Source organism: Euprymna scolopes, chromosome 46 (genome assembly GCF_053919585.1).
Source record: "Euprymna scolopes isolate OS-2025 chromosome 46, ASM5391958v1, whole genome shotgun sequence".
Taxonomy (NCBI): domain Eukaryota; kingdom Metazoa; phylum Mollusca; class Cephalopoda; order Sepiida; family Sepiolidae; genus Euprymna; species Euprymna scolopes.
The window spans coordinates 28,437,017-28,454,327 of NC_136527.1; positions in this window are offsets into that span (position 1 = coordinate 28,437,017).

Genomic DNA, 17,311 nt, shown 5'->3' on the forward strand with positions numbered 1-17,311 from the left:
CCACAAGTAAAGGGACATAACCCTGGATGAGCAATTCTCTAATAAAGTAAGTTAAAATAAATAAAATAAAATAAAATAAAAAAATAGTAAAAATTAAAATAAGACAGGTCGTCCCACCAAGATGGGGAGGGATGTCCACAAGTAAAGGGACATAACCCTAGATGAGCAATTCTCTAATAAAGTAATCTAAAAAAAAATAAATAAAATAAAATAAAAAAATAGTAAAAAGTAAAATAAGACAGGTCGTCCCACCAAGATGGGGAGGGATGTCCACAAGCAAAGGGGCATAACCCTAGATGAGCAATTCTCTAATAAAGTAAGTTAAAAAAATAAATAAATAAAATAAAAAAAATCGTAAAAATTAAAATAAGAAAGGTCGTCCCACCAAGATGGGGAGGGATGTGCACAAGTAAAGGGACATAACCTTAGATGAGCAATTCTCTAATAAAGTAAGTTAAAAAAATAAATAAAATAAAATAAAAAAAATAGTAAAAATTAAAATAAGAAAGGTCGTCCCACCAAGATGGGGAGGGATGTGCACAATTAAAGGGACATAACCCTAGATGAGCAATTCTCTAATAAAGTAAGTTAAAAAAATAAATAAATAAAATAAAAAAAAATAGTAAAAATTAAAATAAGAAAGGTCGTCCCACCAAGATGGGGAGGGATGTCCACAAGTAAAGGGACATAACCCTAGATGAGCAATTCTCTAATAAAGTAAGTTAAAAAAATAAATAAATAAAATAAAAAAAATAGTAAAAATTAAAATAAGAAAGGTCATCCCACCAAGATGGGGAGGGATGTGCACAAGTAAAGGGACATAACCCTAGATGAGCAATTCTCTAATAAAGTAAGTTAAAAAAATAAATAAATAAAATTAAAAAAATAGTAAAAATTAAAATAAGAAAGGTCGTCCCACCAAGATGGGGAGGGATGTGCACAAGTAAAGGGACATAACCCTAGATGAGCAATTCTCTAATAAAGTAAGTTAAAAAAATAAATAAATAAAATTAAAAAAATAGTAAAAATTAAAATAAGAAAGGTCGTCCCACCAAGATGGTGAGGGATGTGCACAAGTAAAGGGACATAACCCTAGATGAGCAATTCTCTAATAAAGTAAGTTAAAAAAATAAATAAATAAAATAAAAAAATAGAAAAAATTAAAATAAGACAGGTCGTCCCACCAAGATGGGGAGGGATGTCCACAAGTAAAGGGACATAACCCTAGATAAGCAATTCTCTAATAAAGTAAGTTAAAAAAATAAATAAAATAAAATAAAAAAATAGTAAAAATTAAAATAAGACAGGTCGTCCCACCAAGATGGGGAGGGATGTCCACAAGTAAAGGGACATAACCCTAGATGAGCAATTCTCTAATAAAGTAAGTTAAAAAAATAAATAAAATAAAATAAAAAAATAGTAAAAATTAAAATAAGACAGGTCGTCCCACCAAGATGGGGAGGGATGTGCACAAGTAAAGGGACATAACCCTAGATGAGCAATTCTCTAATAAAGTAAGTTAAAAAAAATAAAATAAAAAAAGTAAAAATTAAAAAAAGACAGGTCGTCCCACCAAGATGGGGAGGGATGTCCACAAGTAAAGGGACATAACACTAGATGAGCAATTCTCAAATAAAGTTAGTTAAAAAATAAATAAATAAAATAAAAAAAAATAATAAAAATTAAAAAAAAGACAAGTCGTCCCACCAAGATGGGGAGGGATGTCCACGAGTAAATGGACATAACCCTAGATGAGCAATTAATAAAGTAAGCTCAGGCGGCAGTTCTCTCGCGACCGTTCTATTATTAACGTCTATGTCTGTGTTGTCGTTCTTTAATGCTGTTTGATTCCCGCCAGACAAGAGCCCCCCCCCCTCAACATTATAGGGGGTCTGGTAATTTTTTTATGGGGTTATTTGGTAATTGTGACCTGGTAGACCAACACAAAATCTGCTTTTAAAAACTTGGTTACTAGGGGTTTTCATGTGTGCTGAAAATGAACATCTTTTATACATTTAATAAGTAAGGAGACAACTCAGTTCGAACTATCGAGGCCTTATAATGGATACATTTACTCTTAAATCAAATTTTCACGCTACTGAAAAGATACTTTTCCGCATGTTTCATGTAATGTAATGTGGCGGTCATAAGCGATTTTTGTACCGAATAAAAGCATTCAAATACATTAAAATACATAACTTATCCAGGTAGGTAGAAGAGTAACTCATCGAACTGAATAAAAGCATTAAAACACAGTAAAATCAGGTAGGTAGAAGAGTAACTCGTCGAACTGAATAAAATCATTAAAATACATTAAATACATAACTTATCCAGGTAGGTAGAAGAGTAACTTATCGAGCTGAATAAAAGCATTCAAATACATTAAAATACATAACTTATCCAGGTAGGTAGAAGAGTAACTAATTGAATCGAATAAAAGCATTAAAATAAATAACTTATCCAGGTAGGTAGAAGAGTAACGCATCGAACTCGAACCAAATAAAAACATTACATCACATAACTTATTCAAATTTGTAGAAGAGTATCTTATCTAAACGAATAAAAAGCATGAAAATACATAACTTATCCAGGTAGGTAGAAGAGTAACCTAACCTATCGAACCGAATAAAAGCATTAAAATACACAACTTATCCAGGTAGGAACTTATTGAAACAAATAAAAACATTAACATAGAAAACTTATCCATGTAGGTAGAAGAGTAACTTATCTTGCTTTGTCACTTTTTTGGTTCGTTGGCTTCTCTTAACAAAATTCCCCAAACCGGTGAATTATTATTTTAATTATTTTGAATGCAACTAATATTTTTTTTTATTACAAAATGTTTTTCTACTTTATTTTTTGTTGCGGTGAAAAGTGAAGATACAGAAGAAAATAATTAAAACTAATTATTGCAGTATTTAAAAAAAAAAACAAAAAAAAAACGGAAGAGTTTTCTTTTCGATTCCGTTCTTACATCAAGTTCCGCTTTGTGATACAACTTTGGGACGAACTATTTTTCGTTGCGGGAGCCGGTAAGAAACATGCCAATATTACCTTTTATTTTACTAATTATCTTTGAAATAGGGTCAGAAAACTAGTATTTTTTCTTAATGGGAATTTTGGGGTTTTACAAGGAATTTATTTAACTTTTAAATCTAGATGAATTTGTCAGTTTCTTCCAACGTGATAACAGTTTTCATTATAATTTTTTTTCACCTGTAATTTTTTACATTTAATCTCTTTAATTTTTTCTCGTATAGATTAACTTTAGATTAATCGGATTTGTATTACTGTATACATAGATTAATCTTTTAAACAAAATCAAGAAATAATCGGAAATCTATATAAAAAATTAATAAATAAATAAAAATACGAAACGGCGGCTTAAAAAACTATCAGTTTCCGTCATTAAATTGCACGTGCAACGAATTAGAGAATTAATAAAGATGAAACTTGTAATCTGTTCTCTCTCATGTAAATATTAAAATGTTAAATAAAATAATACTAATTTTATCCGTGATATTCACCAAATAGATCGGCTCTATTTCGAAATGATTTATTTTTTTATTTTTCCTCTTCAATTTTGTTTTCTGCGAACTTGCTCTTCCGTTCGTCATCTTGAATGTTAACTTGAGCTTGTAAAGTCAATCACATTTGAAAAAAATCGTTTCCTTTATAAAAGCAGATAAAGTTATTCGAAAGCAGATTATAAAACAAAAACGTAAGTATTACTACATGGCGCACGTATGTGTATTTTTTATTTTCATATCTGTTTTTTTCACCGGATTAATATCGAATGGTCACTAATCTATCAGATTTTGTTTTCAATACTGACTTAAACATAAAAACGGTCAATACGTAATTCTTTATGTTATCAGTGGTGACCAATTATTAATGAACTTTCACGTACAGAATTGATAACATTTTTCTTGATTTTTGCTTTTTAATGTCATTGTGTCTTTATTGAAACATGGAATCAAAAAAAAAAAAAAAGCGAATAATCCTAATGAAAATGTTGATTTATTGTTGAAATTTTTCGCTGTCGATTGTTTTTATTTTAAACTGACTTAAACAAAAAAATAACTTCTTTATCGTTCACCAAAAATAAATAAATAATTTTATAAATTTAATTTAATGTTTTTAACCGTTGCACAAGTTTAAAAAATCAGGTTTTGTTTTCACTAAGGACTTAAATATAAAAAAAGGTCAATGTCTAAAATCTTTCAAAATTACAAATATTCTTTACAATGACGACTTTTATAGGTTTTCAAGGATGCTGAAAATGAATAAATACTTCAAAAGTTGTGCAGAGAACTGGTTTCCATGACATGAGGAAATTATTTTTTTTCAAAAGGTGAGGATCACTTTTCTATATAAATTTAATGTAACATGAGCACCGACTTTCTGGCCACGCGGTAATATTTGGGGGAGGGGCTGCCTGAAAGCCGTTTTGGTAAATTGTTACTTACTTTCAACCTTAACAGTCATCTTTACCATGACGAATTCTATAGGTTGTTGGGTATGCTGAAAACGAATATCATATTTAAAATTGCCGCAAACAAGTAGATTTATGGATCGTAAGCTAAGTAATTCTTTATGTTATCAGTGGTGCGAACCATTCATAAGGAATTACATTGCTTAATATTTGAAAAATTCGTTATTGTCTTGTTAACTGAATTTTTTCTTTCCAAGAATAAGTTTCTTTTTTTCTTTTGTTAAATGTCTTAATATGAGGAAATCGCGATGCATGATGAATACCATCTGATAATTTAAAATTAACATCGGTAGATGACACTCGATGACTTTGATGCTCGAGTTTAAAAACAAGAAGAAATATTTCTTTGGTTTTTCTCATAATCTTTTCTTTCATAACTCATTCATAACACTTCGCATACTCTGACAAAATTGTTAGCTGAAATCATCTTCCAAATTGTCACATATAGAACAAACCCTGAGAAAAGAATATTTTTTTTAAAATAGAATATAGATCTTACCCAACCTAAACAATTCCCTCTCACTTGTTCCTCTTCCCCACTTCCAAACTCCGAGCCAACTCTAGGCCTTTCCAAATGGATCCTATTATTGTGGTTGACAACACAATTGATGCAAATGGGAGATAACTCGTGTTCAAAATATTTGCAATTTTTGATGTCATGCTATGTGTCATGACTCTCCGTTCCATCAATAGCCTTTCCCATTGATGTTGACTTCTCCATATTGGGATATCAGTTTGTTCTGTGGCTCAATCACTATCCGACTCATTGGACTTTCCTCAATCAACGTTGCCCACAGATGTTCCACATGCGCCTTCTGGTGGTTCTTATAAAAAACCAGATTTCCAATCTTAAAATCTAATGACTTTATTTTCTTATTCTTGTTCTCTATCAGTTTTTTCCTAACTTCCTGAATGTTATTCCTTACCAAAAACATCGATGCATCACTTTTTGAGTGATCCAGTGTTACTCATCAGCATAGTATACTCTACAAGGCATTAATATATAATCTAATGGCAGAATCACGTCTCTGTTGTAGAGCAAATAGTATGGTGATAATTTCGTTATTTGTAGTTTAGCTCACATGAAATCTGACAGCTGCCAACATTTGGTTTATATATATATATATATATATATATATATATATATATATATATATATATATATATACTAGCAAGGAGGAGTTTGGTAGAGTTCTCAAAGGTGAAATCGTTGAACTTTGATCCCTTAATCCCCAAATTTCTGTCTGAAAACCAATGACATCGATTTTCCCAAATCTCAGTACCCTGTATATCAAATTCCGAATCTGTAGGCTTAAAATTGACAGAGTTATTGCATAGGGAAATGTACACAGACACACACACACAGACAGGCACTTTCACTTATATATATATATATATATATATATATATATATGTTAATATTTTCCGGTCCATTATCTTTTTAACAGCTGGGTTGGTGCCCAAATCTGAGGAGAATTTCATCCAACAACAGATGCACCACCATTTCTGGCTTATTAGGAACTGCAAAAGCCTCCAACCAACCAATATACGATATCAATGAAAATCACTATGTACTGGTTACCCAAAAGTGTCTTTGGGCCTGAAAATATCCAATGCCAGTTTTATGAAAGGAAAAGGAGACAGATTGCACTTCTGCATTTGAGGTTGTTGCTTCATCAGATCTCTGGTTTGGTACATTTGATACATTTCCTTCGTATTCATTCAGCTCCTTAAATAAACACCACTAGAAATATTTTTGCTAAATTGCATAAAACGTCTTTTCCATGACCATTATTGTCCTGGTATTATACTACCACTATTTTTTTTTAAAGATGTGACGGTACATATAACCTCATCGATAGTTTGGTGTCGGGTTGGGACAAGTAATACACTATTTTGTCCATCTCTATGAACTTTTTTGTTCTGCATCTTTGAATCTAAAAATTTAATTATCTTTCTCTGGTTCCCTAATTTAATAAAAACCCAACAACGTAGGATGGTCGTGCGATACTGATGAACCCTCAAGCTTCTGATATGTTGAAAACTATTTTGGCTCAAACAAAATGATATAAGTAATTGCTATCATCTATTTCTACCAGGATCATCATTGTCTCGACTAGAGGTCCACACAAACAGCGTCCTTCCTTTTCAAGTACCATCTCGTCTGCATATCACTAAGTTTATGAGATAAGAAGCAAATTTGTTTTTAACATCATTACCCTCGCTCAGATCATAGATCATTTTTTTTACAAGGTGGTAGCCACTTATCAAGGACTGGAAGCCACTCGGGGTTAAGGGTTATAGTGTGTACAGTACGCTAGTGTTGAGATTTGATAAAGTGTCTTAGTTAAGAGGACGCTTCATCAGGAATTTGTTTATGTTGGACTTGAAGACATCCAGGTTGTAGTGAGGTGGGAAACAGGCAGACGGAACAGAGTTCCACAGGCGTGCACTTCTAAGAAAGAAGCTTTGTTCATGGAATCTACGTTTTGGTTTTGGCACAGATAAAGAGTGGGGAAAATTTTTGACAGTGGTTTCAGCTAGACGTGTGTTTTTTCATGAAAGATCTGTGAGGGGGCACCAGTGATTGGAGCTCAGACGAGCACTTGCCATGGAAGTAACGATAAAACAAAGACAGGCTCGCAACGTCTCTCCTGAGAATGGAGTATATAGCCAGAACTGGACAAAGTCAAATCGATAAAATCTGTGACACAAAATTTGTAACAAACATGCACCAATCGCATGATTGGAGCATCTGTGTACATTCTGTAATTCTTCTCAGGATCAAGATAAGCCAGTATAACCATATCTATGAGCTTTGGTTTTAGGCTATCAAAGGCAAAATGACATGTAATGTCACATTAAAACTCCACATATTTCATCATTAGATGAACTAACTGCTCGACAATCTCAGAAATATATTTTATAAATAATCAATAATATGACGTCATACAAATCCAAGCTCTGACTTTTCTCACACAAGTTGGAGTTGGATTTTATCGATTTGACTTTGTCCAGTTCTGGCTATATACCCCATTCACTAATTTGAACCCCAGATTCTGTACTTCTCCTTAAACCCCACACTGATAGCGTTCACCCTGAGCTTGTACTTATGTAAACTGGCTAGTAGTATCCTATCTATGTGATCTAAGTGACTTTCCATAGTATCTTAGGATATTAAAATCTCCAAATACAGTAATTTTACCTGTCTGTACCCTGATTTCAGATCTAAGTTTAGCAAGTATTTGGCTGACCCAAGTGGGGCTTTTATGGCATCAATGACTGGTAAGCTTGTTCCTTTTAGATAATGAAGGACTTGTTTTGCATGAGTTAAGTCCTTAATTGTCAGTTTTGATAAGTTTTTGGATAGCTTTGTTACAGTGTAAAATATATCAGGCATAGTGACAGTCATCAAATAAATTAGATTTCCAATAATTTCTCTGTATAATCGATCGTCTCTTAATTTAGTTTCGATCTCTATATTCTTATTTATATCAATCTCAATGGTTGTGGTTGGCAATCTCACATTCCAAACTTCATCAGGATTTTTTCAATGTACCATGATTGGTTCATTGTTATAGTTTCATTTTCACAGGTAAACTTTATACCGATGAACTATGACAATTGTCGAAGATTGGTCATTTTAAATTTTTTTTTTAACTTATTTTTTAACATCTTTTAAAGTGTTGTCTCAAAATTGTTGTGAGTAAAATCAAGTATTTATTGCACATATTTTTGGTATGCATGTACACCTCTATGGGACACTGCCTGAATTCTTGTTCTATTAAATAATTATGGAGTGTTAAATTTTAATTGTAAAATTTTAATTGTGAGCGCTATCTTTTAGACTGTACAGTGATTTATTCAGTTTCCATACAAAATTTGTATTTTTCATTTTAAATCCCTCTGGGGGAATATATATCTCAAAATCAATCAGAGCATTTAAATAAGCATTTTTTATATCCATTTGATGTATTTTTAAATTGTATTGAGTGGCAAGTTTCAATAAAATGGCAAAATATTTTATTTGAGAGTTTTCTACCGCCATCTTTGTTCAACATAATGTTTCAACACTTTACAACTACCATCCTTCTTTTCTACTTACACTATCAGAATACTCCATGAGCAATTCAATCTTTCACTTACATCTGCCTGCATCATTTCAGCTTAATCGAAGTACATCCTCACCCCATTTTTCTTAAGTACTCGCAGTTTTTATCACACTTATGTTGAGATTCTCTACAACAAACAAGTCATGGTGGAAAGACTGACTTTCTATCTCTACTCTTAATCGAGCAAGTCCTTCTACAATTAATGGGGACCTATTAGCTGTTCTTAAATTTTTATCACATAATTCAAGTTCCTGTCAAAGTGCGTTAAAAACACTGCTATTTATTACTGACACCTCTGAGCCCCTATCCACCGGACTTCTATAATTCTTTCCCTCAATTTTAATCAAAACAGAATATGATGCACCCATGTTATCAACCATGGCATCAGTATGCCCTTGTTCAGCTGGGTGGCATTGCATGAATGAAGCTCTCCTGGTTTCCCTGGATATGGTTCTTGCAGAATTTCTGTATGTTGCCCACCTCAACAAAATAGTAACACCTTATTATCTATCTGCCTCTTTCCTTCTCTCTAGTTTTAAATCCTAGTCCCCTACTCTGTACTTGGTTTCCTCTTTTACGTCCGTCTCCATATCTTCAGGAACTGGCTAGATCCATAGCCTCAACTAGTATCTGCTACAAACCTCCATGGGATAGTTTTTATACTCATTGTATGTATTCGGCCAGATTCTCCATTTAACTTCTTCTAAGGCTTTCTGATAAGCCACTTAAAGATCATGTGGATTGTGTCTCATCACAAGCATCTCCACCTTCCTATCTTTGAGACCTTCTATACAGAATCCCAGTACCTGTTATTTAACTAGTCTGGACTATCCCACTAAAAGCGCCTTATTCTCATCTAACTATCCTGTGCATATAGTCAGGTACCCCTTCTAACCTACCCTGTCTCATGTTTGCTAATTTGACTTTGTTTGTTAGGGTTTGCGACAATTCCATAGTAGTTCTCTAAAGACATTTTCAAATTAACCCATGTTAAACTTTCATTGTCTAAGATGAGTCTGGTCATGAATTGTTCAACTAGGCCCCATGTAATTAAGAGAACTATCCGATATGGTCCACCCACCCCCTGTAGCCACCGTCTTTTCTATTTTCCAACATTGTTTTCCTTAGAAGAGATTTCTCTCTTCTCAATCTTCTTACTGACCCCACTGCCTTTTTCAATTCTCTACATCATCCATCCACCTCCTGTAGCCACCGTCTTATCTATTTGAAAATAGCTGCTACTCCATCATAACAATAGCAAATGCTACTGATGAAAGAATAAGATCACAATACAACTTACAATCAATTTTTGTTAAGATGGAGAGTGTGGACTGCAATGTTGATTTGTTTTTGTATAAAAATATAAATTTTATTTTCTCTTTCTCATACTTCATGATATGTGTGTGCCTAGCTAGAGATGGAGAGTGTGAACCGGGAGGTTGGTAGAGTAAACAATGCTTGTGCGATGCTCATTCCTGTCTGACTGTAGGCCTCTCATCCTTTTCCTTTTTCTATGGTTTATATATGTGACATGCTTTTTGCAGATGCTCTCACCTTCGACACTTGCATGCGTCAAATAGTGAGCCATGTTATTCACTAAGAGTAAGGTTAAAAAAAACATTTAAAAGCTGTAATATGTGGAGAAATTGAAAAATCAGTTATGTTGGAATATATATGGATGGAAAAGGGCAACCCTCTACCATCTATAATACAAGGGATAAAAATCTGTTTAAATGTGTGTATGTATATATGTATGTCTCGCAAAAAAGTTTAAGACGCAACGGATTTTCTTTTTGATTGTCTAGCTTTAATTTATACTTATGTCACTTTCGATGGGCGCAACATCTAACACGTTACATTTTTTCACTTTCTTTTCCTCCTTCAGGCTAGTTATGCAATAAAGAAGAAATTATAGATGGAGGTGAACAATGAAGCATAATCTGCTTAAGGGAACAATGCATATTCTGATGATCAACTACTAAGCATATCTAGTATAGTATTTAACACGATAAAGAAACCATTTTTTATAAATAATGTTAATATATACATATATATATACTAACATGTGCATGTATATATTTAGTAATAAGTAATAAAATCTGTCTAGAAACAAAATAATTCCGCAAATTCATACTAGGATTGTCTGCTAGGACCATAGTGCTATTGTTATAGTTCTAGGTAAATTCAGTTGTAAGTTACATACTCCTGAATTTTGAAGTTTCAATCCTCAATTTTTACCCAGTCATCACTAACAATCTAAGGGTGTGCTAATCTCATATACTAAATAAAGAGTTCGATTCAGAATTATGTAAAGATTTCTTAGTTCAAAGGAAAGATTCGACAAAAAACACCTGAATAAGATGGAAAGTAAAATAGAAACATTATGAAAAAGATGAGAACATTATTCTGAAGAATCCAAATAATATAATCTAACTTCACCCACAAAATGAAAAAACGTGATTATTTTTAGTTAAATTAAAAAAAATACTTTTGTTACATAACCAGTATTTAATGCAACTATACTCATTTTTTAAAAATTCATTAACAATAAATGTTTTGGATATTTTTAATAAAAATCAACATAATACAATTTTACCACATGAAATGTATTTTTACAAATTCATTTTATATTTCCAGAACTTACAACAATGAAAAGCAATCCATTAATGGATAAGAAGAACTTTTCTGCATTGGTGATTTAGAAAGGTTTAAAATACTTATAAATTTCTTCATTAAATTTTTTTAAAGTTGAAATTTATTAGCGTGCCTATCATCATACACTTCATTGGATTTTTCATTTTTGTGGAATCAGATGCAAGCAAACATGAGAGACAAACCACATACTTGTGAAATATGTGGTTCTTCTTTTGCAGTGAAGTCACATTTGTTGAGTCATATGAAAACACATACAGGAGAGAAACCACATTCTTGTGAAGTATGTGGTTCTTCTTTTGCATGGAAGTCAGATTTGTTGCGTCATATGAACACACATACAGGAGAGAAACCACATTCTTGTGAAATATGTGGTTCTTCTTGTGCACGGAAGTCACATTTATTGAGTCATATGAAAACACATACGGGAGAGAAACCACATTCTTGTGAAATATGTGGTTCTTCTTGTGCACGGAAGTCAGATTTGTTGCGTCATATGAACACATATACAGGAGATAAACCACATTCTTGTGAAATATGTGGTTCTTCTTTTGCACGGAAGTCACATTTATTGAGTCATATGAAAACACATACGGGAGAGAAACTACATTCTTGTGAAATGTGTGGTTCTTCTTTTGCACAGAAGTCAAATTTGTTGCGTCATATGAAAATACATATGGGAGACAAACCACATTCTTGTTAAGTATGTGGTTCTGCTTTTGCACAGAAGTCAAATTTGTTACATCATATGAACACACAAAGAGGCGTTCGACGTTGTGAACTAAGTTCAAGAGAAATACAATAAATTGCTCTGACAGGGATAGTTAGAATCTTTAAAAGATCCCTCGGTTGGAGTAAATTAATGGGAGAATGTTTGACATTTAGCAGAATGCCCTATCCCATCAAAAACAAATCAAATGAAATAAAAAAAACTCGAACCCTATTATTGTGGAGTATATTGTTCTTTTGCATGGAATTCTCCTTTATTTCGTCATATGAAAACATACAGGAGAGAAAAAATATTCTGATTTAATATTTGGGTCTTCTTTTGTATCAAAGTCAGATTGGTTGCAGCATCTGGAAACATACAGGAAACAATCATATCAGTTATTCTAGGTGCCACAGGGCTTATGAAGAAGAACCTGAAGTATTACCTAACTAATATTCCTGGTGAACCAAAGGCAAAAGAGATGCAGACAATTGCACTTAAGGTAACAACGAGGATACTAAAAAGAGCTTCCCATTGGTTTCAATAAAAAGCAGGGCAATGTTGACAACTGGAATCTTAGGGAAATATCAATCATACCAGTTATTATAGGTGCCACAGGGCTTATGGAGAAGAATTTGATTTCCTACCTAGCTTATCTTCTTGATGAACCAAGTGAAAAAGAGATCTAGATAATTGCACTTAAAGGAACATCGAGGATACTAAAAAGCTCTCAGTTGGTTTCAATAAAAAGCAGGGAAATGTTGGTGGCTGGTTCGGCTGCCCCATACCCAGCATTACAAGCTTCAAAGGAAGAAAATTTTAAAAAAGGAGACAAACCATATGCTTGTGAAGTGTGTGGTTCTTTTGCATGGAAGTCAAATTTGTTGAGTCATATGAAAACACATACGAGAGACAATGCACATTCATGTGTTATATGTGGTTGTGCTTTTGCACTGAAGTCAACTTTCATAAATCATATAAAAACACATACAGGAAATGGAGATAGACACAAAAAACAATACACCAGAATCGAGATAGACACACAAAAAACAATACACCGAAATCGAAATCGACACAAAAAAACAATACACCGAAATCGAGATAGACACAAAAAAACAAGGATGGGAACAAAATAAAAGAGCAGGAAAGTTCCTAGAGGAGCTTAAACAGGAATATATAGACAAAGATGCTTCACTCCAATGGCTAAAGAGCGGGAGACTTCCATTTGATGAGGAAAGACTCATCATGGCCAGTCAAGATCAGGGCTTATTCACAAATGGATTAAAAAATGGCCGGTTTACAAGCAATGGCCAATGCCGGTTTTGCCACTCAGCAATTGAGAGCCCAAGCCACCTAATGTCTGCATGTCCAATCTTATTGGCCGATGGCCTTTACACTGCCCGTCACAACAAAGTATGTAAGTACCTCCATTGGAAGATCTGTGGAGAGATGCAACTTGACAGAGCAACGAACATATTGGAACATGAACAACCACCGATAACATCAAACAGAAAAGTGAAAAGTGATCGTGTTCTATGACAAAGACATATAGGCGGGCAGATACATAAAAGACAAAGCTATCAAACACGATATTGTAATATGAAACAAGCCCGAACGAACTGCGCTCATTATCGATGTCACAATCCCAAATGATTTTGGTCTTAATAGAGCTGAACGGGAAAAGATAACAAAATATCAGGACCTAAAAAATGATATAAAAACATGGTCTCTGAAAGAAATAAACATTATACCGGTTGTGATAGTAGCAACTGGTTTAATAAAAAAGAACCTTCAGAAATACTTAGAAGCAGTCCCTGGAAGACCAAGCTGTAATGAGATACAAATAGGAGCCATAAAGGGAACAGCATCTATTCTTAAAAGAGCCCTTGGATATAAATTTAAATCATAACAGAAAGTGTAATATCCCTAACCCCTCATCCCTTGAATGAACTCTTCCGTTAACTATAAATGCTGCGTAATTAACGCTATTTGTGACTTGTTTTCTTTTGTGAATAAAACCTTTACAAAGGTATTCGGCTTTTCGTTTTTCACTACAATTTTTTTCACAAAAGAAATGGACCCAGTACTTCGCCCCGAACGATTCGGCACCGAGTCTACAGCCTTCAATGCAGAAAAAAGTACAAACACTGGAAACTCACGTTTTTGAATTACTTACATATGGTTAACGGCACTGAAAAAACTGGAAACACCCAAACTGACTTCTATGCTTTGATAAATAGCATATCGGCTGATGTATACGAAATAATCAGTGACACAAGCGACTATGCATCTGCCATGAGAGCTCTGGACGCGGCATACATCAGGCCTACTAATATCGTTTACAACCGACACCAACTTATTACCATGAAACAACAACCAGTGCAAACAGTGGATTCTTTCAGGCTACAGTTGGAAAACCTCGCTAAGACATGCAACTTCCAAGCCGTGAGTGCTGAAACAAATAAAAGCCAGTATATGCGGGAGGCTTTTATTAGCGGTATCTCCTCCTCAATTCGGCAACGACTTCTCGAGAAATCCTCGCTAACTTTTCGGGAAGCATACAAGATGGCAAGATCTCTGGAACAAGCAGAAAAACACCCTGCGTGTTACAACCTGGAGAGTGTTATTTCTGCGCCAATAATCGCTTCAGGAGAAAATACGAGTCTGGCTGCAACACAAAAAAAAACGAGGCCAAAGGAAATTTGTTTTTTTCTGCAGGAATTCTCGTCATCCGCATCGCCTTTGTCAGCATGGGAGTCGAACTGCAATAAGTGTTTGAAAAAAGGACACTGGGCCAAAGTCTGCAAATCTTCCGTGTCAGCAGTGTTAAATGAAGACACTGATTTCCTGAGTCTCGCATGTCTAGGAAGGAAAAAAGACACTTTTACTAAGTGTAAAATAAATAGATTCACTGTCAATGCCATGATAGATTCTGGTAGTGTGGGGACTTTCATTAACGACAATATTGCAAAAAAATGAACCCGAAATTATTCCCAAACACAAAGAAATATCATTAGCCGACCCTAAAATGTGTGCAAAAATTGTGGGAGAAACTAAAGTCGATATCTCTCTAAATAATAATGTACACTCTAACATAATAATTGTCGACTTAATCATAGGAAAAGATATTCTCGGCAGATACAAGATGGTAACTTTCAAATTCGATGGACCGGAGGAAGAACTTATTATCGGAGCAGTCACCAAGAATACCTTTTTTCCATCCATGAACGTTTCTCCTCCCCCATTATTTTCTCATCTCTCTACGAAAACAACACCAATCAGCACCAAGTCACGTCGCCACACAATTGCTGATAGCAAATTTATAAGAGCAGAGACTGCAAAATTCTTGGAGGAAAATGTTATAGAAACAGCTACGAATGCGATCCCTCATTATAGACTATTTAAGTACAGCCGTAAATCCACTTCTGGTACTTCTATTCCCCTGTGGGCAAAACCAGGCTAAGTATACCTCAGAGATCATATTAGGTCTAGTAAAAATGACCCTCTGGTTACACCTGCGACGTTACTGGAGATCAACCCTCATTATGCCCACGTACGACTACCTTCAGGCCTCGAAACTACCGTCAACATCAGAGATTTAGCTCCCAACACAATTAATGGAGACAACACGTTAGAGAATGGTTGCATGCCACCTGTGAGTAAGCCAGGGAGTGAAAACGAATGTATACAATATCCTGAAGATATAGAAGAAAACACCCGTGGGGAACCAGTTGAGAGCAAAATGCTAACTGAGCCGCTGAGTAGATCTGGCAGAATACTGAAATTTCCTGAGAAATACAAGGACTTCATTACTAAGTAAGGTACGAAAAAAAGTTTAAATGATAGGTAAAAAAAAGTTAGAGAAAAAAAATAATGAAAAAAAAATAATGAAAAAAAAAACTTGGAGGGGAAAGTGAAATATCCCTAACCCCTCATCCCTTGAATGAACTCTTCCATTAACTATAAATGCTGCGTAATTAACGCTATTTGTGACTTGCTTTCTTTTGTGAATAAAACCTTTACAAAGGTATTCGGCTCTTCATTTTTCACTACAAAGTGTTAGCTCCAGGAGGGAGCCCCTTGATATCTTAAGACTGTCTGAAGTTAAATCGAAAAAAAAGAGAAAATTTCTTTACTAACTCAGTGTTTGAGAGATAAAGAACTTAAATGGAACATTCGAATATCTATGTATCTCATATAGAGTTCAAGTGTTAGCCCCTGGTTGTGGGCCCCTTGATTTCTGAGAAGTTCGTTTATTTCAGAAAAAGAGACAAACCATGTTCTTGTGAAGTATGTGGCTGTTCTTTTGCAGATAAGTCATATTGGAAACTGACCAACCATTTTGCACATGGCTTTCTTAAAAAATATGTCAGAATCAGAAAACAAATTTGCTACGAAAATCACACAAAATAGTAGTTAAAAATACTCCAACTTGCATTTCAGAAAATTGGAAAAATGGGGCAAATAAGAGTGTGACAAGTCTTTTCTGGAGTTATTATTATTATTATTATTATTATTATTATTATTATATAAATAAGGGAGACGTTATAGACTGATTTTAAAGAGAATGTCTTCACTATGATAAGGACAGAGTTATAATGACTGCTCACAATCAAAGTTTGATTACCAATGCTGCTAAGTAGATAGAAAGGAAACTGGAATCGTTGGAAAAAATTTTATAGGAGATAATAAAATTAGACAAAAGAATTTAAAAAACTACCTGGCAAATATATCTGGTGAACCAAGTGCAAAAGAGATTCAAACTAGAGAGAAACCACATTCTTGTGAAGTATGTGGTTCTTCTTTTGAACAGATGTCTACTTCCTTGAGTCATATGAAATGCATGTGAGAAACAATATTTGATGATTTTCCGAAATCAATACCTCAAAATTGTATTCAGCATCACAAAACAAGAACCAGCAGAACAGCGTCTGTCAGGAAACTGGCCAATCATTTTTCACAAGACTTTCTTACAAATATGACAAAATCAGAAAATAAATCTGCTTAAAAAATCACACAAAATAGTAGTTAAAAATACTCCACAACTTGCATTTCAAAAAATTGGAAAAAGTCTTTTCCTGATTTTTTATAAATTTATAAATAAATAATAAGAATAAGTCTTTTCTTGATTTCTTATTATTATAATAATAATAATAATAATAATAATAATAATAATTACTATTATTATTATCATTATTATTATTATTGTTATTATAAGGAATGTTTTGTAGACTGGCTTTAAAGAGGATGTCTTCACTATGATCAGGCTAGAATTATTATGATTGCTCACTATCAAAATTTGATTATCAATGCTTCTAAGTAGATAGAAAAGAAGCTGGAATT